The following is a 17,324-nucleotide window of genomic DNA, read 5'->3' on the forward strand; positions in this document are numbered from 1 at the left end:
AAATAATTTGGAAGCCACAGTTAATGGCCTTTCTTTTATTATTTTTTTTTTAACATTAGGTCGTGGAATTACCATTTGCACCAACACGAATAGACCCAGTGGATATTATGCTAAGTGAAATAAGACTGACAGAAAGACAAATACCATATGATTTTAATTCTATGTAGAATCTAAAAAACAAAACAAACAAAACAGCGATTGGTTCACAGATACAGAAAACAAACTGTAGGCTACCAGAGGGGAAGGGGTTGAGGGTAGGCAAACCAGATGAAGGGGATTAAGAGGTACAATCCCCTCTATAGGGCTATAGGGAATATAGCCAATAATATTATAGTAACTCTGCATGATGACAGATGGTAACTAGACTTATTATAGGGATCATTTCATTATGTATGAAAATATCAAACCTCTATGATGTGCATCTAAAACTAATAGGATATCATATGTCAATTATACTTCAATAAAAACAAAAGAATTAGTCCCATAACCTGGCTGGTAATTAAAAATAAGACGGTGGAATTATATTAGGAATAACCAAGAAAACCGTGTTTAAAATACACTGCAGGCAGTAAGAAGCATTGGTGTAATGCAGAACAACTGGCATGTTATTTCAACTAACATACTTTCAGCAATACCAGAAGGTATCAGCAGAGGGCCTTTAGAAATCATAAATAAAGCTTTCTAGTGACATCTTTCTCAAGTAAGCCAGGAAATTAATTAATTCCCTGCTGATACTTGCTAAAAAGATTTATGTTCAAATTAAATTGACAACATCTGATTAAGACTCTGGCTCAGAAATCAAATATGAGAATTTCTCTCCAACTAAAAAAATTCACATCCAAACCAGGAAAGCAATATTCAAATGTCAAATATTGCTTTCAAGATTGCAACTCTGCACTGTAGAATGAAATTTTTCTAACAGCCTCAATGAAAGTGCTAATAATACTACTTTTAAAAAATATAGGGGCACCTGGGTGGCTCAGTCGGTTAAGTGCCTACTTCAGGTCATGATCTTGCAGTCTGTGGGATCAAGCCCTGTGGCAAGCTCTGGAGCCTTCTGTGTTTCCCTCTCTCTCTGTCCCTGCCCTGCTCGCCTTGTCCCTCTCTCTCAAAAATAAATACAAAAAAAAAAATTTTTTTAGGGGCACCTCGGTGGCTCAGTCAGTTGAGCATCCGTCCAACTTCGGCTCAGGTCATGATCTCACAGTGGGTTTGAGCTCTGCGTCAGGCTCCGTGCTGACAGCTCAGAGCCTGGAGCCTGCTTCAGATTCTGTGTCTCCCTCTCTCTGTCTGCCCCTCCCCTGTTTGCACTCTCTCTCTCTCTCTAAAATAAACATTAAAAAAAATTTTAATTTTTTTAATCTATGTGAAGTATAGAAACATCATAACACAAATATGCTAGAGAAACAACATTTTCTATCTTACCATCCTAAAAAGAAATAAATGGCTAACAACAACTACAATAACTTTTTCTTCTTAGGCCCCTACAGACCCAGACCATTCCTCTGTCATCACACCTGATTTCCTGGGAGATAATTTATTGCAATCCCAGAGACTTCTTTTACCTTAGTAAGCTGAATTTCAAGCTAGGAATTCTTTTTTTTTTTTTTAAGACAAAACCTCTTTGGATTTCAAGTATCACCAGACATTAAAGAAAACACTTTACGAAAAAGAACTGAGCACTGATTAAAAAACAAATGTACCTGAAGATCTAAGTATAATAAATGACTGGATTTTTAAAAATGTCACAAAAATACAGAGCCATACATTAAATAATACTACAAATATAAAATAAGAAAAATTAGGTGCTGAAGGTAGGAAATATTAAGTGACATTCTCCACCCTTACTACTGTATTAAAAGAAGATATAATTTGAAAGCATTTTACTCTTAAAAGCAAATATTTTAGAAACAGTTAAGTTTTTCAAAAAAGTGTTCTTTTCTAACATTCTCAAAATTACTAAACATCTGTATTTTTAAAGCACTATCTATAAAAATTTCAATTGTGCTGAATTAAATTCTATGAATTTCACCAAATGAAAATTCAAGTTATGAAAAAAAGTCACATTGTAAAAAGGAAAAACAATTTCAAAATGGAGCTGTGTACATTGAAAGAAGAGAACAGCACCTTAGAATTAGGGAAGTGATAGCTCAGCTCTAGTCCCTGCTAAATACCTATCTGGATAGTTCTGCACACCACCATTTAAGAAGAATACAGAAGAACTGGAATAATCAAGAGCTGATAGACCAATATGACTAAATATTCCAAATTATGATGTGCAAGAACAGCCCCATGCTTGCTTCAGCAGCATATATACAAAAGTGGAACAATACAAGTGATTAGCATGGCCCATGCACAAGGATGACATTGAAATTTGTGAAGCATTCCCTATTTGTCATGGACCTCTGAGGTCCTTAGTGAATTGCTGAAACCACAAATTTAGATCTGTGACTGTCAAGAATTTACTTGATGTGTAGTTTTCCAATGGAGCCCAGGAAGACTCCAAATTCATCTAGCATCCCAAGAATCCCCATAATCTCATACCTAGGAAGTACTTTTAAGCCATTCTTTTAGGCCAACCTTCTTCTTGAACTTATCTACTCTAGGCTTATATGTGATTATTCTTGGCAAGACCCACAACAACAGAGTAGTGGTCAAAGCATGACTTTTGGAGCTACGCATGGTTCTGACATCCAGTAAATTTCTAACCAATTGTGTGAACTTGGTAAGTCACTTCAACCTCAATCTTCTGTTTTCCTCACTTATAAAACAGAGACAGTAATATTTCACAGTACAGTGTTTATAGTAAAGATTCATTATTGCATTCTAGCATTTAGAATGCCTGGATCAATAAATATTTGTTGAATTAAGAAATAGAGAGCCTGCATGGCTCATTAGGTTAAGAGTCCGACTCTTGATTTCGGCTCAGGTCATGATCTCTGGGTTCATGAGTTTGAGTCCCATGTTGGGCTCTGCACTGACAGCATGGAGCCTGCTCAGGATTCTTGCCACCCCCCCGCCCCCTGCAAAATAAATAAATAAGCATTTAAAAAAGAAAGAAAGAAAAAAAATATCCCAAAGACTAGAGATTATTAGCCTAGAGAAGGGATTATTCAGAAACACACATTATGAAAGAAATTCATGCCTGCAGAGGCATTACATACTGTGACTGGCCCTAACTGAAGCAATGCAATTTAATACAGATTCCAGTTTAATATGTTAGATTTGTCTAACAGAGGCATGCCTGGTAGAATGGGCTTCTTTGGGAGATTTTGAGAAGCCAGATAACCACTTGGGAAGAATGTTACAGAGACGAATAAAATGACTATAGAAGTCCCTTCCAACCTAAGATACTGTGTTAATGAAAGGTTCAAAAAGACAAGTGGAACTTTCTTTCGTACAATGCTCCAGAATTCTTGTCTTACCACTCAGATAGTTGTAGCAACTTGGCAGGAGAAGCAACACCAAAAACACAGAATTAAAAAGAATCATTGCTACTGTCACATTATCTGCCAGTTAGATTACCTGAAGCAAAGATAAATAAATAACCTTGCATTTCCTACTTTCAGGTACTGTTCAGAGGTTAGACTCTGGAGGTGGTGACTTCTGGAATTACAACAATTTCACTGTGGCCTTTTGACAGTGGATATGGAAAGTAATGGGAAACTTCTATTCTTCTATCTAAATTTCTACTTTATTCATTTCTACTATAAGAATTAATTATCAAGCTTCAAATATCACTTTAGATTTCTAAGACCAATTGATTTTTTGTTTTTTTGGTTTTTTTTTTCCCTTAGGTGTTTTAGGAAAATTAGTCTCCTTAGATGGATCTTCCAAAGACTTGGAAGGTTAACCAACTTTTTGGCAGTCTAGGTCCTTCTAAGATCTTCTATACCCTCTGCCTTTATATTACACTGCTCACATTAAGTACATGATAAAAACGTACACTATTGAGCCATATGTGCTATAATCAAATGAGCAAAAAAATTAGACTTAGCCATGTACTAGCTCTCTGGTCTTAGGCAAGTTTGAAATTTTGCCTAGCCCTAATTACTTTATTTGTGAAAAAAACAAAACAAAACAAAACCAGGAGATCAGACCTACTTCAAAAAGCTGACATGCAATATAAATTACATTATATACATGAAAAAGGTCTTGTATAGATACTCAATAAGCTGAGTACAATCCTAAATAATACTATTAAAACAAATTCATTTCCACAAAACATTCCTGCAAATATCACAGACAACTATGTGGAAAAGATTCTCAATCACTGAATGAGTCACTGAAATTCAGTATTCTCAGGGCAGGTTTCTTGGTATTTTAAAGCAATAAGAAAGATGATGGAGGGATGGTTCTTACCTTCATCCCTCTTTCTTAGCTATAATTCTCCAACATTATTTTGTGGTTAACGTGAGACTACAATCATGAGTTCTCTTTTCTACCCTACCCTCAACCTCACAATGCAGAAATAGCTCCATAGAGACTGTATGGTTAACTGGTTATCTCAGTAAATAGAAAAGGCCTTATTTTAGGGCCCTGTAAATAATTAATTACTCTACTTTCTTGTTTTTTTTAGATATATGAGAATCCAGAATGTCACTGCTCATATTTTAACGAAGAACAGTATTAGGATAACTCTAAGGAATCATTATAATTTTATTTCTGTTGCTACTCATCTGAAAAAGAAGACAAGAATTATTTAAAAGTAATAACATAAGAAAACCAACAGGTAGGGGATGCTTGGGTGGTTCAGTTGGTTAAGCATCAGACTCTTAATTTCAGCTCAGGTAAACATCTCCCAGGTTCCTGATATCGAGGCTGTGTGTGTCAGGCTCCACAATGACAGAACGGAGCCTGCTTGGGAGTCTATCTTCTCTCTCTGCCCCTCCCCCTGTTCACACTCTCTCTCTCAAAATAAATAAATAAGCATTAAAAAAAAAAAAAAAAGAAACCAAAAATGTAGTAATGAAATCAGTTTTTGTCACTGCTCTTAGATTTCTGCCCTCATTCAAACAAGCTGATCTAGTCACCAATATCTTGAAAAAGAAAAAACTTTCTTCACCTTTTCCTTTCTCCTGCTTGACAGAACTGTTATTCTTCAATTTTCTGACATGATCAACAGGATAAAAAGGCAAAAACCCTAAACACAGAATCAGAAGGAATCCAGGGATCTGGAGCTGGTATCACTCATTAGCTGTATAACCTCAAGCAAGTTTTAAGATCTTCAGACCTGTAAAAATGAACTGTAAAATGAGGAGTTTGATTAGAACTGTCCCTAAAGCTTAGCAGTCTATGAGTCTTGCTAATCACTTAGCAACAGAGAGGGATCTATTGGCTGGAAATTAATGTGTCACAAGTGGCTCATTTTGTAACCCAAAGTTTCTGAATTCTTAACTTCCTCAGTATTACAATTGTGCAATCTGAGTCAGGGCTCCTTACCCCAGTAAGATGTTACTATGATAAAATAAAATATATTTGTCAGATCTTAATAAATATTTTACTTGAAGAACGCCTGACTGGCTCAGCTGGTTGAGTGTCCAACTCCTGATTTCAACTCCGGTCATGGTCCCAGGATTGTGGGATTGAGCCCTGTGTCAGGCTCTGTGCTGAGCTTGGAGCCTGCTTGGGATTCCCCCTCTCTCTCCCTCGGCTCCTCTCCCCCACTCATGCACATGTACTCTCTCCATCCCCTCCACCCTCTCTCAAATTAATTAAATATTTGACTTGATCTTTGGCAGCAGGTATGAATATTTTTATAATATCTAAACCAATAAATCCTTGCTAATTCTTTTTGCAAAGAGACTTGTCATAAGATTAATTTTTAAAATCAAACATCTTTTATATATCTAAAATGATTCTACTTAGGAAAAGGGTATTTTCAAAGTCCATCTATATATAAAATGAGAGACACAAATCAATGCAAATATAAAGTATGAAAACTCCAAAGTGAAATATAGTCTGCTCCCGGTGACTCACAAGATCACAGGTCAGAACAATGTAACATCAAAATAAGTCAATTGCTATGACTTCTGAAAAAAAACTCCAATCTGTTCTAGTGATTACCTTATATAATTCATGATCCTGGTCTGTCCTTCTATCTACTTACCTACCTATGAGTCTTTGAGAGCTAATAGTCACAACGGAAGACAATTCAACAATTCAAACAAAAAGAGTAGTGGATTTTAGATGCCAAATTTCTGTTCCCTCACAACTAACATTCAAGGCTATACTGCCTCGTGAATAAAAAGGAAAAGCAGAAGTGAGGTCACATATTATATTCCTTTAAAGGTCTAATTATTTTGTAATGTAAAGGCAAAAGAGGTTAGATTTAACTTAAAGAGTGAACACAACTTTGTATTATGTTGAGCCTTCATCACAAAAGCTGCTGTTCCAAACATAGGAATGTAACTCAGATTAAAACAAGTGAACAAAAAAACTTTTAGAAGGGACCCTATGATGATAACTTTGCAAAATCAAATTTACTAAGTTCAAGAACACCTTACCTGTACCTTCATTCTTATGACAACCATATTAAATGTCAACCTAAGATCACTATGGATAATCAAAACATCTTTTGGGCCACTACATAAAATACTATAATAAAGGAAACATACACATTTTGAACCTCTAAATGAGGGTTAATAAATCTAAAAGTTCTTTATTTTGGCAACTAAGTTATGCTCTGTAAAGTATCTTTAACAGAAAACAACTCAAAAGCCAAATACATCTCCATCTCTGATTTAACCCCACTTTTCCAAGCTCATAGTATTCCCTTGACAGGAAATAAAATATTCCCTTTGCCTGATACTAAATACATAGAAAACAGCAATATCAATTGGTGTTCAGCAAAAACTGTAATTTTCCAGAATCACTGAATTCTACCCCTGAAACCAATGCTAAACTATATGTTAACTAATAACTTGAATTTAAATAAAATCTTGGACAAAAAAAGATTAAAAAAGAAAAATATTATAATTTTTCAGCTGCTTTGTGGGAAAATGGGCACTGTCTTACAACTTCTCCCAAACAAATCTTCAGGTTTTAAATTTTGTTTGCCATTAATTTTTTTCTAGCCGTCATTAAATCCTACCTACTCTTCTATTATCTATTCCATTTCCACAATTATCATTTCAGTTCAATATTTACAAAGAGCACCTACTACTATATCACAGTCACTGTACTCAATCTAGCTCATATCATAATGATCTCCTGCTACTTCTCAAGTCATGCTGTATTTATTAACATCCTGTCAGTAGGACAGTTATCCCCTCATCTCCACCTACTGATCCTGGCCTAGGGGCACCACCTGGTGGTCAGTAACAGGAACTACTCCTCCCACCACCTCATTCCTTCCCCTCTGGGAGAATAATATTCCTTTCAGGTTTTACTCAACTAATTCAATCTTAGAAATCTCCCTTTCATATGAACACAGCTGGATGCTATCTTGCTGTGATTTACCAAGGAGGCAGAATCCCTTACTTATATACCCTGCTCTAAATCCACAAGCTCTAAATCTATATTAATATTTTAATAATTTTAAGGATGAGATTGGGAATGAGAAAGAATGGGTGAGCTAATTCAAAGATGAACTCCAGACAGCAGCAGGCACTGAGCTCTCTGTGCCTCTTCCAGAGATGGCCTTGGTTGGGAAGTCCTTTGGGCAGTCTCTGTCCCCATTCCACCTGTGGAAATATGGGCCAAGAGGGACAGCATTCTAAAGCTCTTTCTGCTCCTGAGGTGCCAGCCTGGAGACAAAGAAAGCAGCTGGGGCAGTGCTACATGGGGCCTCCAGTACAGACGAAAGGTGACAGGCAATGCCTTTCCCTTGTCCTTTGCCCACAGCGATCCAATTCTGTTGCATGGAAAATCCATACGTAGACCTGGAAACCATGATTCTATCAAGTTGGCTTAGCCTTTTCAGTGTGAAATCCTCCCAATACTTGGGCTCTTAGCCACCAAACAGAGGGAATTACCAGGAAGAGTAACCCTACTTCCCCCTTCTACGCTGCCTGCTTGCCCAACCCTTTCCTCTTTTCTCTATTTCCCAGATCGAGCCAGGCATTACAAAAAAATTCTCCTCTCTGCCCATACAATACTGTAAATAACCCACAAAACTTTCCTAACAGCAGCCTAATAAAGGTATACTTTTTAAAATTTTTTTTAACGTTTATTTTTGACAGAGAGAGAGAGAGAGAGAGAGAGAGCGAGCGCGCTAGGGAGGGGCAGAGAGAGAGAGGGAGACACCGAATCTGGAGCAGGCTCCAGGCTCTGAGCTGTTAGCCCAGAGCCTGACGCGGGGCTCAAACTCACGAACCATGAGATCATGACCTGGGCCGAAGTCGGACACTTAACTGAGCCACCCAGGCGCCCTAGGTATACGCTTTTTCTAAATTCACCCATAAACAGGAAAATGATACAGTGAGCTCTGAAGTGATATTAACCTTAACAGAGAACTGGGATGCTAGCTTCAGACTTTCCCTTCATAAGCTTCCTAAGTTTGCATCTACCTTTTCATTCCTCTTTAATTAAGCTTACTCTTTTCTCAGAATTATATATATAATTTATTATATATTTATTAATAATTTACATCATTTATTGTTACTGTTTTATAAAATAAAGTGTATTTAAATAGCACTGATTAGTATTTTTTCACTATTTAGTTACCACTGTAATTGTGAAATAGGGTATAAAATTTTGCCTAGATTTTGTAGGAATGGAATTTTGGGGCCAGTCTGGGTATCTACAAACCATTTCTAACAATGAAACTCAAAATGACTTTTCCCATAGAAATAAATCATTAAATGTTGTTGGTAAATGCTTACGCTACATGACAGTAGCTCAGGTCCACTGAGTTCTGATACCTTAGCTATTTTTTTTCCTCTTTTATTCGATCTTGAACATAACTATTAAAAAATATACATTTTCGGGGTGGCTGGGTGGCTCAGTCGGTTAAGCATCCGACTTCAGCTCAGGTCATGATCTCATGGTTCGTGGGTTCGAGCCCCGTGTTGGATTCTGTGCTGACAGCTCGGAGCCTGGAGCCTACTTCGGATTCTGTGTCTCCCTCTCTCTCTGCCCCTCCCCTGCTCACGCTGTCTCTGTCTCTCAAAAATAATAAATGTAAAAAAAAAAAAAAAAAAATTTTTTTTTAAATATACATTTTCAACATGCAAACCTCCTTTCAAAAATCTATAGTGAGGGCTTCCTGCTTCTAATCACATCATTAGAATTATTTAGTTTCACATTTATAATGCTAAATCAAAGCTCTCTCCCCCAAGCTGACATTTTAAAAATCAGCTACACATAATCATGCACTCTTCCAATCTTATCTCTCATTACTTCCTCTAAATGTTTTACCAGTCCTCATACTGGTTAGGCCCTAGGGTTCTATGTGGGAAATTAAGATAACTAATACATGGTCCTAGCTCTCTAGAGACTCACAATTGGGGTTTGGTTTTATTCTTTTCCCCTTCTTCTTTAAAGCACATCTGAGCTATTTTGAAACTTGAAATCTGCGTGTATCGTGTTGTCTTAGGATGAAGATTTACCCTTACTGTGCCTCATACTCCTAAGACATCCTCCAAGGAGCACACGCTCTATAAAGCCCCTGTCAATAACAGGACCCCATACTTAGCTCTCCCTTCTCTGAACTTCTACCACCCTTAACTCAGTAACAACTGATTATATTTTGTTCTCTTATTAACGATTTTAGCCACAAAGATGAGTTGTAAGTATGCTGTAGATATTGATCACCCTCAGACCTCCAGGTGGGCAAGCAGAGCCTAGAGTGACTAGATCAACTACCCTGGCTATGAACATGTCATCACTTTACCCCGGTGTGCTGGACAGATGTTTAAATTTTCTATGTGTGTCATGAAAAAGACTCATGAAAAAGACTGGGAAGCCCAAGTTTAACTTGTGGCATTTTCAAATTAGAAGTAACAATAAATATTACTCAGTACAATGACCTCATGTGAAAAATGAAGAAAATGAAACCTATGGAATTTAATTTGTTTAAGGTCACACTGATATTTAATAAGAGCAATAAGACCTTCTTAGAATCTAAAACCACAGGCCTCTGACTTCTGGACTTGATTACACCACATCACCCTGCTTCTTTAATTGCCACTTATGTAAATCTTGCCACCCCAAGACTGTAAGGTCTTTGAGAATAAGGCTATAACACAATTTATAGCTCGTTTCTCTCAAAGTGCTAATCTCCAACTCAGGGGTACTTAAGAGATAGCTGTACTGGTGAAATAAAGTCTTTATTACAAAGAAATGACCCACTTAATGAAAAATAACTTCAATTTTCATATTCAGAAATTTGTCTGAGTCATGTACGTACATAAGTTGAATTTGAGAAAGTGGACAAATACACTTGGGGAGAAAAGGTTACCTGAAACTATACCTTAGACTAGGCAATTGACACAACTATTCTAAAAGCCACATACAAGCATCTAAGTTTATTAAAAACAAGATTATGCTAAGCCCCACATTACCCAACTGAGAATCTAATTACAGTTTTACCTCTCCCAGAAAGGGACTCATAAACCAACCAATCAGGAATTACCTGATCAGTATTAGTCAGGTAATCTGCCTGATGACCCCCTGCCACCCCCTAAGGAAAAGTAACGTAATCAATTTGCTTTTTTGCCTAGTATAACTTCCTTGTTTCTGTTCCTTTCTGTCTATAAATATAAAATCTTTCACTTTGTACAGCTCTTTAGAGCTCCTTTCTATTTGTCACACACTAGATGTTGCCCAAGTCATTGAATTGTTGAATAAAGGCAGCAAGAACTTTAAATTTTACTCAGTTGAATTTTTTAACAATGCAAAAAGTATTAACATTTAAATCATACAACATAAATTTAATCCACGTAAATCAAATTCTAGGAATTGTTCCAAGTATTGTTCCTCACCCATCTGGCACACACAGACAAGAGGTTATGACTTATGGCTTTGATGTGCATGATCATCTCCCATTAAAATGCCAAGAAAGAAAACAATTTCAGTACAATTTCTTTAACTATAGGCTTTTGGGACCTTTTCTTTTGGTCTTCCCTCTGCCAGGCCTGTTCTTTCCCAAGATATCTCTTGGCTTCCTCCTATCCTTCAGGTCTGTGCCCATGTATCAATGAGGTCTTCCTTGACCACTCTGCTTAAAATTTCCTGCCCTAGAATTCACTTCCTTTCACAACTGTCATACTGTGTACAGATTTCTCACACTATCCAAAATACAGCATTCATATGAAAATTTCTGTAAGTTGAAATGGCATAAAGCAAAGAAGCAATTACCATTAATTTATACAAAAAAAATTTTGATCATTCGCAGAAAAAAAAATAACCTTAGGCTTTTCTGATACCCTAGGACACATCTTGCTAACAGATGCACAAAATAAATTGAGATAAAGCACAGTTGCTCACAGATCCAGTTCAAGGCTATGACAGCTTGATGCTGAGATGCTAAATGTAGTTCCCAAGAAAGGAGCTTGGCAGTGCTACTTTTGCTGCTAGAGTTGTGCCCTCTGTAACTGCTCACTCCAAAACAAATGCTGAGTGCCACTGTCACTTTTTGCCTTTTTTCATAAAAGCAAAAATCCTCTTCAAATTTTTTTCAGTTAGTCAAAATAAACACTAACACAAAAGCAAAAGCTTAATGTTAACTTTTGAGAAGTGGGAGATAACTGTATTTTATTTGCACATTTTATTTACCTCCTCTTACTATATAGTAAACTTGACAAGGGAAAATATTCTTTACTTGTTTTATTCACTCATATATTCTCAGCACCTAAATCTGGAGTGGGCAAAGTATGGGCCATGGCCTGATACTGTCCACTACAGCCAAACCCAGGTATGCCAATTGGTTTACATACTGTGGGAGGCTGCTTTCATGCTACAATGCATTGTTGAGTAGTGACAAAGACCAGATGGTCAAAAATATTTACTACCACTATTTACAGAAAAGTATGTAGAGCACTGGCCAAAAACAACATTAGGTCAAACACTCAATAAACATTTACTGAACACAAATGTATGAAAAACAAACAATGGCAAAAAATATTTCTGATCCCTCAGTATTTTAATAAGATATAAAAAGAAGAGAAAATAAACTGAGACATCATCATGGAAGCTCTCAGTGCCCTCGCCAGCTCTGCACTTTCATCTGTACAATTTTTCATATTCTATATCATAGATTCAAAGAACAAAGTTGGCAAGAGCACTAAAAATCAGATAGTTGAGTAACTTGCCTAAAATAACTCAGCTAGTAAATGGCAAATCCAGGACAGAAGCCTTTTTCTTTTTAAACTGTTCTCCACTATAATCAAGCAAACTTTAAGGTGACAATTATTTTCCACTCTTCTATTTGAGGATGAGATATAAAATCTGACAATTAATATTACAAGTAAGCTGAGTGTTTAAAAGTTTGACTCACCACAAAACAATGATTATAGTAGATAAAAACTTGAGGGAACCCAACTAAATGAGCCTATTCTGAATCTGAAGGCCTCCTTTCTCCCCCCTAATTCTACTATTTCCCCCCTTGATGTTATCACTCTATTTTTAAACATTAACAGTATCCTAATACCATGGCACATTTATATACTACATTGAAATTTCAAAGCATTTACTTAATGATAATCTCAATTTATACCATAAACTGTACACTTGACTTCTGGACCACTATGAATCTTACCATTGCTTTGAAACACAGCCTATCTCTAGCCTATAGTGAAAACACACATTCAATAGCCATCTTCTTAAGTCTCATTCTTTCACTGGGTCTTCTATTGCAATAACCTAATAGTTTTTCAAAGATATTTTATGCTGTTGTATAACATTTACCTCATGGCTCATTATTCCTTTCTTCATAGAGAAGCCCTTTCTTAATAATCAACTCCGTTTGCCTGCTAGGGAAACTCTACTTGGGACCTTCAAAGTGACCACTGTTATTTTCTTGCTTTGAGTTCTCTCACTGCTCTATTTAAGACTGCTAAGACCCTGGTTTCAGCCATCATCATTTCTTGCCTAGATTCTACAGCAGACTCCTAACTTGCACCCTAGATTCCCTGTAGTCTATTCACATGGCAGCCAAAGTGATTCTTTAAAAAATAAGATTATAACTCTTATGCTTGAAATACCCATTGGCTCCCCATCTTGTTCAATCTTTACAATGTCTATGAAGCTCTACCTGATCTGACCATCTGTGACCTCTCTGACCTCATCTCTTACTACTGTCCTGTGCTCACTCACTGGCCTCTTTGCTATTCCTTTAACATTCAGGCAGACTCCCACCCTGAGGTTACTTCATCTGCCTTGAATATTTATCACCCCCCAGGTAGCCCACCACATGAGTAACTCCTTCTTCTCAAATCTTCACTCAAATGTCACCTCCTCAATGAGGCTTACTCTTATCATCCCACTTTACACCTCCCCTCCATACAGTCTTGATCTCTGTTATCTCATTTTAATTTTTTTGCACAATACTTCCTCATCTCACAACATAACATGTAATTCATTTGTTGTATTTATTGTATTCAATCTCTTTCAATCAAAGTAAACTCCAAAATGGTAGAAATCTCTGACTGTTTTGTTTTCTGATGTATCCAAACTACCTAGGACACTGTCTGGTACATAGTAGGTATTTAATAAATACCGATGAATGACTGAATAAAAGCTTACTCTGTTTCAAAGATTTAGCCATGTGCATTTTTTTTTTTTAACGTTTATTTATTTTTGAGACAAAGAGAAACAGAGCATGAATGGGGGAGGGTCAGAGAGAAAGAGGGAGACACAGAATCCGAAACAGGATCCAGGCTCTGAGCGGTCAGCACAGAGCCCGACACAGGGCTCGAACTCACGACCGTGAGATCATGACCCGAGCTGAAGTCAGACGCTCAACTGACTGAGCCACCCAGGCGCCCCAACCATGTGCATTTTCAAACTCACTAATTAGACTTCCTTTCTTGCTCTCCATGTCTATTTACTACTCACTAATTCACTGAACACATAAACCAAGGACAGAAGTATTGGGCACAGGGAATTCAAATGTGAATAAGATACCTTGTCCTCAGGGCACCTGGGTGGCTCAGTCTGACTTCTGCTCTGGTCATGATCTCATAGTTCATGGGTTTGAGCCTGTTTGGGATTCTCTCCCTCTATCTCTCTCTGCCCCTCCCCGACTTGTCCCCCCCCCCCCCCCACACACACACACACACTCTCTCTCTCTCTCTCTCTCAAAATAAAATAAACTTAAGGAAAAAAAAAAAAAAAGATACCCTGCCCTCAGGTAACTCTTGTCTTCACTTCTACCATCAATTCCTTGATCTAAACTACTGTCCTCTCTCACTTGGACTGCTATGATAGCCCTCTGGCTCACCTACCTGTATTCAGTCTGAACCTACTCCAATCCATTCTGTAAGCACAGTCATATTCTCTAATCACAAAGTTGATATAGTGCTCCCCACACACACACCTTGTTTAAATGCTTTGATGCTACTCATCCCTCTTAAGTGGGAGAAAAACACCTTAATATTATCTGCAAACATTTGTATGAACTGCACCTATCTATCTCTCCAGCCTTATCCAGTATGCACTTGCATATGCACATACACAAGTATATATACCTGCCATTCTATCATTCATACTCAGCAAACCTCCCCGCCTTCTTAGGGCCTCTGTACCTGCAGTTCAGCTATCTCAAATAAACCTCAGCTTATCCTTACGAGCTCTGTTACCTCCTCAGGAAAGCCATACCCTGACTTCCTTGACTAGGTCAAATTTCTCTATGATAGACTCTAGTAGCACATGTCACAGTTGAAAACTTAATTTGAATGACTGTTTAATATGCGTCCCCATCTGATTATAAATTCCATGAGAGTAAGAATCACATCTGCTTTTGCTCATCAAAATATCTGCAGTGCCTAGCACATATTAGATAATATATATATTTGTTGAATAAATGATTAAAACATAAACCAAAATACGGAAATATGAAAACTTTAGAGGAAGAATAAAAAGGGTGGGAAACAAGTGCTAGGTTCTGTATGTGACAGGGAATGGCATGAGGTAAAGAAGTCCACATGGGCTAGAAGGCCTTGCATGCCATTTTAAGGAAATTTCTTTACTCCTCATGTAATGGTGGAGCCAGTGAAGGACTTTTAAGCAGTGGAAATGGCACCATTTGCTTTGTTTTAGATAGCCCTCACAAGCTACATGCAGCATGAAAAAAGGATTTGAAAGAGCAATGAGACAGTTGAAGGCCCAAAACAGGGCACTGACTTAGAAATGGACAATAGGGACAAACTTGGGGATCATGTGATTGAGGAGTAAAAGAGATCAGAATAACGCTAAGGTTGACAACGTGGGTGACTGGTGGCTCCAGAAAGTCAGACCTAGTGATTCTTAAACTCATGGGACTTATTGCACTAGAATCATCTGAGGCCTTGATTAAAAACAGGGTTTTGGGGGCACCTGGGTGGCTCAGTCAGTTCAACATCCGACTTTTGGTTTCGGCTTAGGTCATGGTCTCAAGGTTTATGAGTTCAAGCCCCACATCAGGCTCTGTACTAACGTGTGGAGCCTGCTTGGGATTCTCTCTCCCCTCCACCTCTCTACCCTCCCCTGCTTTCTCTCTCTCTGAAAATACATAAAAACATTAAAAAAACAAACAAAAACAAAAACATGGTTTTCTAAGCTCCATACCAGACCTTCTAAATCAGAAATTCTGAGAATAGGGCATAAAAATTATATTTTCAACTAGTGTCCTAAATGATTTCTTCTGCATTCATATAAGTTTGGAAACAACAGAGACAGGAAACATACTAGAAGATAAAAAGGTTTATGAGAGATTACGATGAATTTAATTTTGGAAATGATGAGTTTGAATTACCTATGCAGATAACCAACAGACAGTGAGATAACTAATTCCGAAGATCACAGGACTGGCCCAGTTGGAGACCAATATTTGGTAGAAACTGAAAGTATGACAGCATTTAAGTTCACAGAAGAGTGAAAAGAGTGGTATGGCTATGGTTAAAACTCCAAAGGACACAACATTTAAGATGCAGACAAAAGGATTTGCTCATTATTCAAAAAATACCTTAAAATGCTATTTCTGCAGGAGACATTTGTATGCAAAATGTTGTCCTACTAGGTGTTGGGAGGGATATCAAAGCTAAGATGTGGCACCTCTTGCAAGCCTTGTGGACAGTTCTAGGCCTTCTCTCAATACATCAGCCAAAATGTCAGAGGTCTTATTCAAGTCCATAAGATTCCTTGTAAGAGTGTATGTTTACTAGAAAACACTAATTTGTTTCATTCCCAAAAGTCTTTAGCTTAGAGGAGATCCTCAGTCTTCATTACCCACATCAACAACCTAAAATCCTTCTTCCTTCAAAGCTTTCCCAGATCCTCTGGACAGAATTAATTACTCCTTCCCTAAATACACATTTTTATATTGTTTGTGGCACTTATCACATTGTATCCTGTATTACATGTGGAGGTGGCAGAGTATTACAGAAAGGGGACCAGCCTACAGAAATCAAAAGCTTCACTCCTTATTTACAAGCTGTGTGACCCTGAAATCATTTATGTTTCCTACTTTGTGAATTAATGACAATAAGGACCTTCATTACCATCTCATAGAATTACTAAGAAGATCAAGTGAGATACTTCATGTCAAAGTGCTTTATTAAAATTCCTAAGTTACTTTTTTCTTCTATGGGTACATATTCTCTTTCCTGCTAGTTCTAAAAATCTTAAGAGCTGGGATCAAGTGTTATGTACCTATATATCCACTACAGCATTTTTCAGAACATCTTACATGTAACAGACACTCAGAAGTTTGGTCAAATATGTTAATCAGATGATATGAAAGAAAAAAAGAGAGACAAGTTATACCCTACCTCATTCCAAAAAAGACCTGAGGCAGCTGACACGATGTTTCTTTGACCACTCTCCTAATTATCCTGCCAGTAAATGCATTGTTCTTGTTCATATCATTCCGCTTTCTGAAATAATCCTTTCTCCTACACCCACACACACACACACATCTAAATCTTATTTCTCTTACAAGACCCAAATCAAAGCGCCCACCTCCACTTCCCTCCTCTAAGCTTTGTATTCACTCCAAACTAGAAGGATCTTTCATCTTCTCAACTTATCCATACCATTTATCATACAGATAACTTTTATATTGTTTGCTGTATCTCCAACTAGACTGTAAGTTCACTGAGTCTAGGATCTGAAAGTTTTCAAATCCTCGGGAGAACTTTAAAGGTGAATAGTAGGTGTAATAGGAAAAATCTTTAGTAGCCATT

The 17,324-nt window shown here is 37.3% G+C and overlaps 1 protein-coding gene and 1 non-coding gene across 9 annotated transcripts in view; one reads left to right on the top strand and one right to left on the bottom strand.

Annotated features, from left to right (window-relative positions):
• Window positions 1-17,324, bottom strand: part of TMCC1 (transmembrane and coiled-coil domain family 1) — a 252,409-nt gene that overhangs the window by 161,383 nt on the left and 73,702 nt on the right. The gene's annotated exons all lie outside the window — the stretch shown is intronic.
• Window positions 2,293-2,396, top strand: LOC132679938 (U6 spliceosomal RNA). Its single transcript, XR_009610424.1, has one exon. It is a non-coding gene; the product is annotated as a U6 spliceosomal RNA (small nuclear RNA).

The sequence above is a fragment of the Panthera onca genome, chromosome A2 (genome assembly GCF_046562875.1).
Source record: "Panthera onca isolate mPanOnc1 chromosome A2, mPanOnc1 haplotype 2, whole genome shotgun sequence".
Classification (NCBI taxonomy): Eukaryota; Metazoa; Chordata; class Mammalia; order Carnivora; family Felidae; genus Panthera; species Panthera onca.